This window comes from Panthera pardus, unplaced genomic scaffold (assembly GCF_024362965.1).
Source record: "Panthera pardus isolate Hobbes unplaced genomic scaffold, ASM2436296v1 HiC_scaffold_6, whole genome shotgun sequence".
NCBI lineage: Eukaryota > Metazoa > Chordata > Mammalia > Carnivora > Felidae > Panthera > Panthera pardus.
Genome location: NW_026526991.1, coordinates 101,553,137 through 101,567,840, shown reverse-complemented (window position 1 = coordinate 101,567,840; position 14,704 = coordinate 101,553,137). Strand labels below are relative to the sequence as shown.

At 41.4% G+C, this 14,704-nt stretch overlaps 1 protein-coding gene across 5 annotated transcripts in view; it reads left to right on the top strand.

The window, feature by feature from the left end:
- KCNA6 (potassium voltage-gated channel subfamily A member 6) overlaps positions 1 to 14,704 on the top strand; it is a 45,383-nt gene that overhangs the window by 24,928 nt on the left and 5,751 nt on the right. The gene's annotated exons all lie outside the window — the stretch shown is intronic.

Genomic DNA, 14,704 nt, shown 5'->3' with positions numbered 1-14,704 from the left:
TCTAGGGGCTAAGATAGATAGAGCACGCTACTTCAGGGTTAATAAGCCATTTTTCTTGCTAATTAGCTCTGGACATTTTCTCCCTGCTGTGGGGGCTTTCCACTTCTACCTGTTCTCAGACGCTTTTGTCCTGTGGAAGTGGCTTTCTGCTCTACCCTTTGTTCTATGCTGAGGGTGTTTTTGCCCTGTGGCTGCTTCCCACCCTAAGCCTTGTTAACCCATTGATGCAAGCTCAGGGAATTCTTAGACTTATTCCCCACAAGAAATGTCAATGCCACTTGAGGCAGAGTGAAAATGAGTACAGTCACTTCTGCTGCCTGATACTGGCTAAACTGATTCACTAGGCCAGTACAACTCAAGTAATGGGCAATTACCAAAAAATTCTGCCTTTTGGTGGAAGAACTTTGAAGTCATATTGTAAAGGGCAACATGGAGAGTTTGAACCGTTTTTGAAGTCAGCCTGCCATAGCTGTGTTGGGGCTCAGGGGATTCTTTTCTCTGAGACTTGCTTGGCTTCCCTCTCATTTTCACAAATGACGGCACTGTGCCCTCACACCGCAACATCCAAGGGAAGGAAAAGACAAACCTTTCTAAGAATGAGGAAACCTTCCCCAGGTGTCTCCCACCAACCTCTCTTAAGCCACACTTAGGACACAAGCCCATCATATCCAATTTCATCAGAAGCAGGTAGAATTACTGTTCAACATAGTGCTGGGGAGGGCCTCAACTTCTTTGAGGTGGTTGGTTTCTAGAAACCTGAACAAAACTGGAGTTGAGAGAAAAGAAGTAGGGGTGGGGGGTGGCAGCTGGGCCAAGAATCAGTAGGGGGTGGAGGAATCACCTTACACAATATCGTGTACCCATTCATTCTTTTCTTTTTTTTTTTAATTTTTTTTCCAGTGTTTATTTATTTTTGAGAGACAGAGACAGAGTGTGAGTGGGGGAGGGGCAGAGAGAGACAGAGAGAGAGAGAGAGGGAGACACAGAATCCTAAGCAGGCCCCAGGCTCTGAGCTGTCAGCACAGAGCCCAATGCAGGGCTCAGACCCACAAACTATGAGATCATGACCTGAGCCGAAGTCAGACGCTTAACCGACTGAGCCACCCAGGCGCCCCCCGCCCCTCCCCGCCCTGTTCGTTATTTTCTAATAGACCTTTATATTAAGCTTGCTTGTGTTAGGCCCTAGAGAATCAAAGGTGAGCAGAACATTAATGTTCTTAGGGAGCTGATTATAAGAGATAGCAGACACAAGTAAGCAACCTACTATAATACAGTGTTGGTGAGTGGCAGACACTAGGGGGTAGGCCTTCAGGCTTACGTGAGGGCCCAGATCTTGCCCTGCTGTCCTTCACTGATCACTACTGTGTTCCGACTGGGGGACTGAAGTGCAAAGACAAATGCAGGAATAAAGGTACAATTTTATTATTATCCAAGGTAGCACCCAGTTACCTGCAACTAAACTGCCAAATTGAAACTCAGCTGAGATTGCAGACAAATGATGTTGGGGGGGGGGGTCTTTATTCCTACTTACCTTGGAACCAGAATCCGTGGCCAGCTGTCTTGGGAGTGGCTTGCAGGACGGTGGGAGAGAGCAAGACTCCAAGGTGGCTGTAGCCCACTTACCCAGCTGGTTTCAGGAAGGTCACATGAGCTCTGACCCAAGGAGTCAGGAACTGTAAGGTGGGCTGGTTATGAGGACTAATTTAAGGCACAGCAACTGTGTTGGGCTCTACAGCAACAAATGGTTGGGCTCTACCATTGGGATTAGGAATTTAGCCTTCATTGAAGGCCATGTGGGGAAAACTACAAAATTGCTACAGTAGATTCATGTAGCAGGTGCTCTGGATAAGGGAGGAAGGGTAACGAATTCTTCCTGGGAAAGGTGTCCAGGAAGTGGACATGTCAGCCAGCCTTGTAAGAGGAGTCGGAGTTTTCAGGATCAAAGAGAACATTCTCAATAGAAGGAATAATGTGAACAGAGTCACAGACCCTGAGAAAGGGATGATGTGTTCAAGGAATTGCGAGCTTGGGACACATGGCATAAGAGTGCACAGGCAAAGCTTGAAAATAGGTCAGACTCAGACTGACTGTGAAGAGCCATGACGCTGCTAGAAATTGGATTCATTCTAAAGGCAATGAAGGGGAGAACGTAAGAGTTTTAAAACAGAGGTACGACAGGCTCAGGTCCCATTTTGGAGGGATCTCTTTGGCTGAAGCGGGGCAGTAGTGGGAAAGAGACTAGGGGTGGTGACCCAGGTCCACTCTAGGCGGGACAGCTTGACAGATACAAAATAAAAAGCAGTAGGACTTTTTGGCCAGTTTCATTGCTGTTTTTAAATCCTCTGTCTGTGGGTGGGGTGAGTGTGAGGGGGCAAACCTCTTTCAAGGCACAGCCTTCAATGTGCTACAGTGGAAGGCTCCTATAGGAATCCGGGTAGAAGCGATTATAGTCACGTACTGAGCATGTGCCAGGAGCTCGTGGATGGACGGGCTGAGTCTGGGCTCTGCAATTCAGAGGTGGATTTGAAAAGAGCCTTTGTATTTGGCGTTTTGCTGCACCAGGCTCCAGAAAATTGTCCTCTGAGGGTTTCTCACTAGTGGAAAATGCACACACACATTGGGAAAGCAAGGAGCAGAAGTGGAATGGGCATGGTTGTCATCATCTCTCCGACCTCAGGGGACAATGTCACAAATTCCATCTCTTCAGGCCATGCTGTTCTCCCCTTGACCCTCTCCAGGAGCCTGAGAAGCTCCCCCTCAGCCTGCTGGGAGGCGGTGGTAAGGAACAGCATCTCTTTTGTTCCTGGAGCTTCCATCGTAAAATATTTAGGGCTGCCAGGAAATAGTCAAGGGGAGATATTTGACAAACAGGCATTCCTCACTTTTCAGAGTCACTTGGACCATCATTATCACATTCATTTGGGCTGCACTTGAAAAGCCATCAGAGGTCCAGGATGCTGCCCTCACTGTCTGCCCTCCAAGGATGGCACCTACATTATTCATTGGCAGCCTCCCTGCATGAATGGCACAATGCTACTGCTTTCCTGGGCAGCAAAAGTGGGAGCAGGGGCTCCTATGGAAGCCTGGAGGGGCAGAAACCACCAGGAAAAGAGTTTTGGTTTGTTTCTAGATCAACCTATTTGTCAAAAACATTGATAATTCTATAATCTTAAAGTCTGAAGCAAGGACTCCGTGTGTGGCTTCAGGAATTCCTTACTTGAAGCCATGGACATGTTCCTCATCATATTTTAGTGTCAATATATCTAAGCTCTGACATCTTTCTTTTGCAAAAAGAGCCACAGAAACACCTGGATATACTTGCTATTTTTGTTCATGTGTTTGTTTGGGGTCTTATCTGTTTGCTGTTGACCAGCTGCCTGACTTTGCACAGAGGACATCACCTCTCTGCTGTACCTCAGTTTCTTGAGAGGTATATTTCACAGAGTTACTATGAAAGTAACAAAAACAGGATGAATTGCACATAAAATGTCATGTCACAGGTAAATATGCAGGAGCCATTTTATTTATTTTTATGTATTTGTAGAAAACTGAAGTGATTTGTTAGATATCTAGTGATTCCTCTGTCTCAGGTCTGCCTTTATACGTAGAGCATGTCCAGCCTACATGGTTTTAGGCAGTGTCCATAAACAGTGGAAAATTTGCAGTTGTTTGGTTAATTTCAACAATGGAACTGACCTTGATTAACTTGACAGTACTCAAGTGAGCCAAAAACTTGCTTTCAGATCATAAGCCTTGCTTGGAAATTAGAGAAGACTGTAGTGAGGGCTTTCTGCATGTGCTATAAACTGAGGCTCTGTTCCGACACTTTTTATATGCTTGGCTTCAAATCAGAGTGGGAAGTTAAACTTTCCAGTGGTTATTTACTTCAACCAGTAGTGAACCTAAGCCCACTGGAAGAATTCTCTCTGTGGTGTGAAATCAGAATTGAGAATTCTAAATCTAGATTGGAAGGTAGTATGGTGCAGTGGAAGAACATGGGCTTGGTGTCTTGGTATACTGGTTCCATGAGCCTAACTGTGCAATTTGGGGTGAATTATTTAACCTCATGGAGGCTGAGTTTCTTCATCTCTGAAATAGAGAAAATAATGTCTATCTCAAAGGATGGGTGGGTTTATTCATGAGATACCATATTTATTTTATTTTATTTTTTAAATTTTTTAAATATTTACTTTTGAGAGAGACAGAGACAGAGCTTGAGCGGGGGAGGGGCAGAGATAGGGAGAGACACAATCTGAAGCAGGCTCCAGGCTCCGAGCTGTCAGCACAGAGCCTGATGCAGGGCTTGAACTCATGAGCTGTGAGATCATGACCTGAGCCAAAGTCGGATGCCCAACCGACTGAGCCACTCAGGCACCCCAAGATACCATATTGAAAATGTCCTGGGGTGCTGGGGTGGCTCAGTGGGTTAAGCATACAACTTCGGCTCAGGTCATGATCTCACTGTTTGTGAATTTGAACCCCGCATCGGGCTCTGTGTTAACAGCTCAGAGCCTGGAACCTGCTCTGGATTCTGTGTCTCCCTCTTTCTCTGCCTCTCTCTCTCTCTCTCTCTCTCTCTCTCTCTCAAAATAAATAAATAAATAAATAAATAAATAAATAAATAAACAAACATAAAAAAATTAAAATGTCCTGAACACACTTAGTGATGAATGTAAAATGTAGCTATTACTATAATTAGGCCATAGAGCTTAGGTGTTGGTGGTTCTACAATTAATTGGGTTCAGTTAGCATTCTTTTGGTTATAAGAGACTGGAAATCTGGCTCAAATCTTCTTAATCGAAAAATAAAATTTTATTAACTCCTATAACGTCAGCTAGAATTGGGCTTCAGTTGGCAAAACTACTGTAAAGCAGGGTGAAACATGGAAGGGTGGAGGAGTTAAATGACTCCTCAGTAAGGCCACCAAATTTAGCAAATAAAAATGCCCATGCCTAGATAAATTTGATAAAACTCCCAACAGCTTAATTTATTGAAAAATGCTGAACATAGGGCATTTAGGGGGAGAAAAGCCAATAGAGGAAGCAGGACAAAAATCATTAAATATGGGACATATCCTGTATATACAGGATGCCTGGCAACTCTTCTCCTTAGGGTATTTATACCAATGAAATTCTACTCAGACCTGTAAGCAGTGTTTATAACTAGTGCCAGTACATTCAATTAATTTCATTCTCATATCAGTTGAATTAGCCAGCACCTTTGCTGGGAAAATTCACAATAATTCTAGGGTCCATACTATGTTACTTGAAAATGATAAAATTCTTCTGAAGAATTTTGTTTTAAAAAATAATAATATTGAGTTTTAGTTTCCGTATGATCCAGGACGTAAATTTTTGTTCATCTTTCTCACTGTAATTTTGCTGTCCATGTTTGGTTTCGGATGGCAGTAAGATGGCTAGTAACTCCAGGCACATATCCTCCTGGGTTTCAGTCTAGTAGAAAGAGTATTTCTTTCAGCCTGACAAAATCCATGATCTGATTTTCACTGGTCGAAATTCTACCTCCTTATCTTATTGGGGTGAATTATTAGGTCAGGGGACTGGCATGCTCTGATTGGACTTATTTGGGTCACATGCACACCCTTGGAGCCAAGGTTGGAGTTACCCAAAGCATGTGGACTGAGCATGAGGTCTGGAGATTGTCTGAAGGAAAAGTGGTACTCTGTAACAAGAAGAAGGGATAAAATGGATGCTGGGTAGTGAAAAAAAATCACTCCCCCAACCCCAAACAAAAGGAACCAAAATAGCAAATGTCTACCACATCCAAGTGTTTCTGTGGCTCTATTACACGATAAAGATGTCATAATTGAGGTAAATTGACACTGAAATATGATAAGGAATGTATCCATGACTTTAGGTAAGGAATTCCTGAATCCACACATAAATTCCTTGCTTCAAATTGTCAGATTATGGAGTTATCAATGCTTTTGCATACTTCTCTTTTACTTATTTGTTCCTTTTAAAAATTTTTAAATGTTTATTTAGTTTTGAGAGAGAGAGAAAGAGAGAGAGAGAGCATGAGGGGGGAGGGGCATAGAGAGAGGGAGACACAGAATCTGAAGCAGCTCCAGGCTCTGAGCTGTCAGCACAGAGCCTGACATGAGGCTCAAACTCAGGAACTGTGAGATCCTGACATTGTTCCGAAGTCAGATGCTTAACCAACTGAGCCATCCAGGCACCCCTGCATACTTCTCTTTAAAAAATTACGAGTACATGGGGTACCTGAGTAATTCAGTCGGTTAAGCATCTGACTCTCCATCTCGGCTCAGGGTCTTGATCTTAGGGTCATGAGTTCAGGCCCTGTGTTGGGCTGTGCTGGGTGTGAAAGGTTACAAATACTTTTTTCAAAATTGTAATAGAATTGTTTTATTCTGATTATTAAGATAATACATGCATAAAAGGATGTAGAGCAAAGTAAAAATCACCAGTAACCCCACAATCCAGAGATAACTCCTGTCAATATTTTGGTATAATTATTCCAGATGTTTTTACGTATGTGTGTGAGGGATGGTGTCTTGTTAAAATTAGTAAAAAATAAAATCAAACTTAAAATTACTTTATTCACTTTTAATTTTTTTAATGTTTATTTATTTTTGAGAGAGAGAGAGAGAGAAAGAGAGAGAACCAGCAGGGGGGGCAGAGAAAGAGAGGGAGACACAGAATCCGAAGCAGCCTCCAGGCTGTCAACACAGAGCCCAAGGCGGGGCTCAGACTCATGGACCACGAGATCATGACCTGAGCCGAAGTCGGATGCTTAACAGACTGAGCCACCCAGGAGCCCCTATTACCCTTTTAAATTTAACAATACATTGTGGACATCTTTTCATACTAATAAATATAGATTTTAAAAATGACAACTTTAAAGCTGCATATATTTGAACAAAAGTACCAGGACTATTCAACCGCTCTTACATTAATTCCATTTTTTATGATTATAAGCAATACGCTGGTGAAATATCCTTACTTGTACATGTATATTTATTATCTAATGATTTGAGAAAGACAGAGACAGGATGAGTAGGGGAGGGGCAGAGAGAGAGAGAAAATCCTAAGCAGGCTCCGCACTGTCAGTGCAGAGCCCAACGTGGGGCCTGAACTCATGAACTGTGAGATCATGAAATGAGCTGAAACTAAGTGTCGGACGCTTAACCAAGTAGGTCATCCAGTTGCCCCTGAATTTTTTTAATGTTTATTTATTTTTGTAATAATTTTGATACAGAGCACAAGCAGGGGAGAGGCAGAGAGAGAGGGAGACAAAGAATCCCAAGCAGGCTCTGAGATGTCAATGTAGAGCCCAATGTGGGGCTCGAACCCACAAACTGTGAGATCATGAACTGAGCCGAAGTCGGAAGCTTGACCAACTAAGTCACCCAGGCGTCTCCATATGAATTATTAAAATGCCAGCCAGAAGATCATGCCTGTGCTGGGTAGGGTTGCCAGATAAAACACAGGGTATTCAATTAATTTGAATTCTAGAGAAACAGTGGATAATTTTTTATATAAGAATGTCCCAAATGGGTAAGCTGGTCGTTTTTTGTTTGTTTTTGGTTTTGGTTTTGGTTTGCTTATTTCTTTTTTAGCTTAAAAAGAAAAAAATCAAAGAGGAAAAAGAAAAGAAGAATGTCCCAAATGTTGAAAAATCATCTGAAATTCAAATTTAACTTTTGATCCTATATTTTTACTTGCTCAATCTGACAACTCTAAAACTGGGTATAAATCTCTGTTCACAAATCCAGCAGGGGCTCTGGAGCTCCATGAGCAGGCAGAGAACCCTGTGCCACAGGTCTGGACACCTTGATGTGCTTAGCAGTCATTCCCTTCAAGGTCTGGCCACCTCCCAGGATACAACCATCTAGTAGGATGTGAATCCTTGCTCTTTTTCTTATTGTTGACCTCTGACCTCCTCCCCCCCCCCCCCCCCCCGCCCCTTGTAACGCAGGAATCTCTGCTTCCCATATTGAATTAGCTGCTAGGGCTGCTGTAATGACATATCACATGCTATGTGGCTTAAACAACAGAAATTCATTTTCTTACACTTCTGGAGAGTAGAAGTCCATGATCAAGTGCCAGCAAGTTTGTTTTATGGTGAGATCTCTCTCCTGGTTTGCAAACTACTGCTTTCACACTGTGCTCTCATATGACCGACCCTCTGTTCACAGAGAAAGAGAGAGGGGGGCGGGGGAGTCAGAGTCTATTCCTCTTTCTAGGACACCAATCCTACAGGACCTGGGTCCCACCCCTAAGACCTCATTTAAATTTACATTAATTACTTCCTTGGGAGGCTCCGTCTCCACATACAGCTAGCTACACCAGGCATTAGGGCTTTAGCATATGGGTGCTGGGAGGACACAGATATTCAGTCCATAACACATATCCTTCAAGGTGTCCTCCTCTTATTACTGCTTTCAAAGACTCTCGAGCAATTCAGACTTTTGACAAACAAAATAAGCAACCTCTGCTTATGAACCAAAGAGCAAAATTTGTCATATGAGCTCAAAGGATTAAGGAAGAACTCTATTGAAATATTTGTAGCCTTAATAAATTGAATATTTATTTATCAAAGCAGTGTATCTTCTACATAATGTTTTTGGGGGCACTCAAAAGCCATTTTGTGGAAACATAAAATATGCACCATATCACCATATCTCTATCTATCTATCTATCTATCTATCAGCTATCAGCTAACTATCTATCATCTATCTATCTCTTTATATACTGGAAGTATATTAATAAAGCAACGGTCATAGCTACCAGCTACGAGTGACTGTGCCTTATACGAATATTATCTTAAATCCTCACAGTGTGAGGCACCTTGAGTTATTGTTTTCATTTATTAGATGAGGCCACCGAATAAGTAACTGGGCTAAGACTGTCGCACTCCAAGAACAATGTTTTTTGTTGTTTTTTTTTTCTATGTAGAAGGGCTATGTGTGATTTTAAGCATCTCTTTTATAGTTTTCTGTGGGGCCTTCTTGCTGGAGCAAGGTGAAAGAGAGCATATTTTTTTAGAATAAGAAAAAGTTATTTCCATCTTGAAAAATGATAAGGGGTGGTTATAGAAATTAAGAGAGAAACAGATAGAAGAAATCATTAGATCTGTATGAGAGTGTTTACGGCACTCAACCAACTGTGAATGTTCTAGCTGGGCTGTCGATTTGATGGGTATTAAATGGTATCTTGTTGAATCAGTATTTTGTTGGCAATTATAAGGTACACATGTTCTCTTAAAGGTAATGGTGAACACTAAAACCACGAGTGTCTTGATAGTTTCACTGTGGTTTTCTGAAGCATAAAATACAGCCCTAAACTTGTTGCATGCCTCTTCTCTACCTTTCTGGGAATATACAGGGCTTTGGTGATACACCCCAGAGGAGCAAAAAAATTTTAGCAAGCTCAAGGTTTCAAGAAATGCCAAATTCCACATCACTCAGAGAAATGACAGAGTGCTTGGGGAAGAGCTGTTGAGTCTAACTCTGTAAACAACAAATATAGAGAAGAGGTTGAGATAGTCAGCGGTTCACACTGGGCCCAGCAAGCAGTAAGATTGTCCAGATTCTGGTCCCAGCTTTCCCCTGCTGATGTGACATGGCCAAGCTTTGGGGAAGTCAGTCCATTTGGAGAGTGACCCTTAGTAGCTACCATTTCCAGAGACTGATTTTGGGGGCAAAGGAGGGGATTTTTTAAAAAAACACCTGCATGGGGGATTCTTTTTTTTTTTTTTTTAATGTTTATTTATTTTTGAGAGAGAGAAGGAGAGAGAATGTGCGTGCGCAACTGTGTGCACACAAGTTGGGGAGGGGCAAAGAGAGAGAAAGAGGGAGACACAGAATTTGAAGCAGACTGCTCACTATCAGCACAGAGCCCAACACGGGGCTCGAACCCACAAACTGTGAGATCATGACCTGAAGTCGGATGCTTAAACAACTGAGCCACCCAGGCACCTCTGCATGGGGAATTCTTGAGTTTAGTATTGTTCAATTATATCAAATTTCAGACATAAGAAATTTAGGACTCTCCATGACTATATTAGCTTGTGTCTGAAGGGAAGTTATTTTAAAGGAAGGCAGTCTGATAGTCCTATTCTCTACAAGGAACTTTAAAGAATATTTGGTTTCTCATACAATTCTAAATGAGACAAAAGAAAAAAGATTATTTTTTTATTAATTTTTTTAACGTTTATTTATTTTTGAGAGACAGAACATGAATGGGGAAGGAGCAGAGAAACAGAGAGAGACACAGAATCTGAAGTAGGCTCCAGATTCTGAGCTGTCAGCACAGAGCCCGACATGGGGCTTGAACCCACAAAGTACGAGATCATGACATGAGCTGAAGTCAGACCCTTAACTGACTGAGCCACCCAGATGCCCTGAGAGAGGATTAATTTAAAATTGTTTTACTCAGCAAAGTGTTAAATTAGTATTGGATTATCATATTGGGTTATCAGATAGTCTCTATTTGCACAGGAACTATAAACAAGTGGTGTTCAACATTGTTTAAGTTTAGACACTCCCCCCCCATGCCCTGTCTTATGCTAGATTTAGAAGTTTGTGTACTAGCTGACAAATGGTCATTCTCATGATGGCTCCGTCAGCTAGCCAATGTCCCCATGTTTCTTGCACAGTAAAGAATGTGTAATGATTTGGCTACAGCACAAAGCATAGGTGTTAAACTTCATTGAGCTGAGACAAGATAAAAATCATCAGGGTTACCTAAAGTGCTGAATCTTTAGCTTTAATCAGATGTTTACTAGAATTCAGCCCTTTGAATCTGTATTGAATTGTGAGGGAAGATAACACATTTAAAGATCATATGTGAAGTGCTAGAAATGTATCCTGGATGATAATCTCTAAAAGGCAAGGTGTAAAGGCTTTTCTGATATGTAAGCTCTCCAGGATAGAAACCCCATAAAACATAATCTTTGCATATGTTATGTACATACACATTTTGAAAAATTATGTGTGAAGATGGAAATTGGAAAAATAGAGAGGAGTGAGTAGCAGGCCTTCCAAAAACTAACAAATAAATAAATAAATAGCATGCAGTCTCCAAGTTCTAGAATTTTAGGACAGAGATGAGACTGATGAATAAATGTTATTCAAACCCAAGTGATACATACTGATTGTTGCAGTAGTAAAAGGTGGTGTTTCAACAGATTCAATACATTGGTATTAAGTTTCTACTATGTAGTAAGCAATGTATAATGATAAGTGAAACAGAGGATTTCCACCTTTAGTGGAGAGCCTGTGAGTGTGCGTGTGCCTGTGTGTGTGTGTGTGTGTGTGTGTGTGTGTGTGTGTGTTGATGGTGCAGTGGATGAAGATACTAATCCAGTATGCCTAAATATAAAACTCCAACTGTAACAAATGTTACCAAGTACAGCTATCCAGGTAGCTGTGCAATAAGAGCTTACAATAGGGGGATTTTGACTTAATGACATTGTCGCTGATATTTGAATGATGAGCAGAAGATTAAATAGGCAAAAGTTCTAGAAACAGCATACCGGGCAGTGTTAACAGCATGTGCAAAGGTCCTGTGGAAAAAAGATGATCAGCATGAGAGACTGAGGTGTCAAGGGAAAGGGTTAGCAAGTAAGGTGGGGGGTTAAGAGCTTTATCTTTAGCCAAGGAACAATGGGACACTGTGGAATGTTTAAAGCAGGTGGTGATGGAGTGATGTGATCAGATTTGTACTTGAAAATATCAGCCTGGCCACAGTGTAATAGGCAGGATGGACTGGATGGATGTAGGGGCCCATTGCTAAACTTCTGCAATGTCCAGGTGGAAGATGGCACTAGGGTAATAGAGATGGAGGTGGAAGGTGAATGCATTGGAGATCCATGAGGGAGGTAAGAGCTTTGGGACATGTGGATGGATTAGAGGCATTGGTTAGAGAGAAAGAAGTGGATGAGAGGAAGAGGATGGCTTCTAAGATTAATAATACAAAAGGGTAGGGAATCCCATAGTCGCTTCCTTTTGGTATCAATATGAAATATGATTTGGGAATGTGTGTAGGACGTAAAAGCAGTGAACATACTTAAAAACCCTTTTAATTTTTATTAAAGTAATACATGTACATGCTTTAAAAAGCCAAATGATGCTATAAGGCTTCTGAGGAAAACCAGCAAGCCCTGCCTCTCTCTTTACCATGAATCCGAGTCCTGAGAGGCAACCACATTCAAGAATTTTAACAGTTTGTTTCACATATTTACATTTGTTTTTCTCAATAAATACTTACACGGCTATATCTTGAATTCTTTTTTTCATTTAACAAATATTTGTAAAGCTCCTGCTATGTGCCCATCACTGTTCTAGACATGGATACATTAGTGAACAAGTCAGGGGTATGTGAAAATTTGCATGCCTGAAAATGCCTTCATTCAGTTCTTAGACTTGGTTAATGATTGTATGGATATAAAATTCCAGGATGGACATTGTTTTTCTTTGGAATTTTGAAGGCGTTGCTCCACTGTTTACAAATTTCCAATCTTGCTGTGAGAAGTCAATGCTTTTCTGATTTATTTGCATGTGACATTTTTTCCCTCTGGAAGTTGTTAACATGTTCTCTTTATCCCCAGTGTTTTTTAGTGATACGCTGTGTACCTTGGTATGCATGTATCAGGCCTCAGGCTACTTAATAAAATAGAAGACCCCATTACGTTTGAATTTCAGATAAAGTAAGTACTTTTTGAAATATTTGGGCACATACTTTTTGTAAAAGATTACTCGCTGTTTATCTGAAATTCAAATTTAACCGAGTGTCCTTTTTTGTTGTTTTTGTTTGTTTGTTGCTACATATAACAACCTTAGAACTTGGTCTTTTCAATCTGAAGACTCATGTCTTTCAGGTTAAGGAAATTTTCGTGTATTATTTATTTTTCTTTAAGTTAAAATATGAGTCTAGGTTTAAAAAGATAAGTTATTTCAAAAGGCTTATAACCAAAATTAGCAGTCTTTGCCCCCACTCCTCCGCATCCCTATCCTGTATTTCACAGAAGCAAATCTCTTTCAACTCTTTAGCTCTTTATTTTAGATTTGCATTTCTAGACTGTATTTCTCAATAATGCACTTACATTCCACTTCACACACCATTTTTTTTTTTTAATTTGAGAGAGAGAGAGAGAGAGAGCGCACAGGGAGAGGGGCAGAGAGAGAGAGAGAAAATCTTGGGCAGGCTTCACACCCAGTGCAGAGCCTGACATGGGGCTTGATCCCATGACCCTGGGATCATGACCTGAGCCAAAATCAAGAGTAGGAGGCTCAGCTGGCTGAGCCATCCAGGCCACTCTCCCCTTATTTTTTGAGTCTTGGAAAATTTGACTTGCTTTTACGGATGATAAGGATTTTTCTTTCTTACACGATCTCCATTACTCTGCACAAGGTAGACACACAACTTCTCAGCCCTCTGTGGGATAAGTGGCATAATGTTTATTTGCTCAATATACTCCTTTACTTTATTATGACTGTAATATTATTTCTCCTTGAGCCAAGTAGTGTGCTGCAATGTAACTACATCTCCATTCTTGTGCTTTTTGTTTTCCTACAGAGCTACTAAATATCTTTTTTATTGCTTAATTTTCTGTACACCTGTCACAATCTGATGTCTAAAAGGAGAGTGGGTAGGGGCACCTGAGTGGCTCAGTCGGCTCAGGTCATGATCTCACGGTCCATGAGTTCGAGCCCCACGTTGGGCTCTGTGCTGACACCTCGGAGCCTGGAGCCTGCTTCAGATTCTGTCTCCTCCTCTCTCTGCCCCTCCCCCATTTGTGCTCTGTCTCTCTCTGTCTCAAAAATAAATAAACATTTATTTTTAAAGGAGAGTGGGGCTCAGCAAACTTCCCACCAGCTATGTAGATATCCTCCTATTTATCTGCAGAGACACCAGGCTTTCACCTTTGTCTGGACTGCCTGGGGCCTTTCCACCCTCCTGCTCCTGTCTGGTGTAGGTCTGTTGCATGCCTTCTGTCCCATGACACCCCCTCATTTTCACCCAGGGATTCACTTCATGCCTCTGCTATGGTAGTCTCCTGATTGCATAGGTATAGTATTTTAGGCTGCAAATCATCTCCATTGTCTTCTAGCTTCTAGATTTGGTACAATCTGATGCTGTCCCAGTTCCTAAATTTCATGTGCCGTGCCTTGATGTAGGTATATTTTTATCCATTTTCATGGATTTTCAGTGGACTTTCTTGGCCTGGAAATGCCTGTTTTTCAATTTTTGAACATTTTCAAACTCTGTCTTTGATGATTTTCTTCCATTCTGGTTTTGTCTGTTCTCTTTTTCCAGAACTCCTATTAACTGACTTTGGATCTCCTGACTGGTTCTTAAATTTCTTTACTCTAAGGACAACCACTCCTATGTGTTTCCTTTAATTTTATACTACACTCACAACACTACTGGCCACAAAATGTGTGTGTAAGGTTTCCCAATCCAAGCAGTTCTCAGATTCTATGGTCACCATCTAGATGTCCTGTAATGCAACTCAATTATGACACTCTCTACTTGGAGACAGTATCAGATTCCACAGGTTAAAGTTCAGTCCCACAGGACTGCCCTCTTCCCCATTTTAGACATCAGTAGAAAGTCCAGGGTGATACTTGTGCTTCTAAAGACTGGCTATAAATTAGAGAGTATCCCCCTTTCTGGTTCAATTAATTTGTTAGAGCAGCTCACAGAACTCAGGAAAA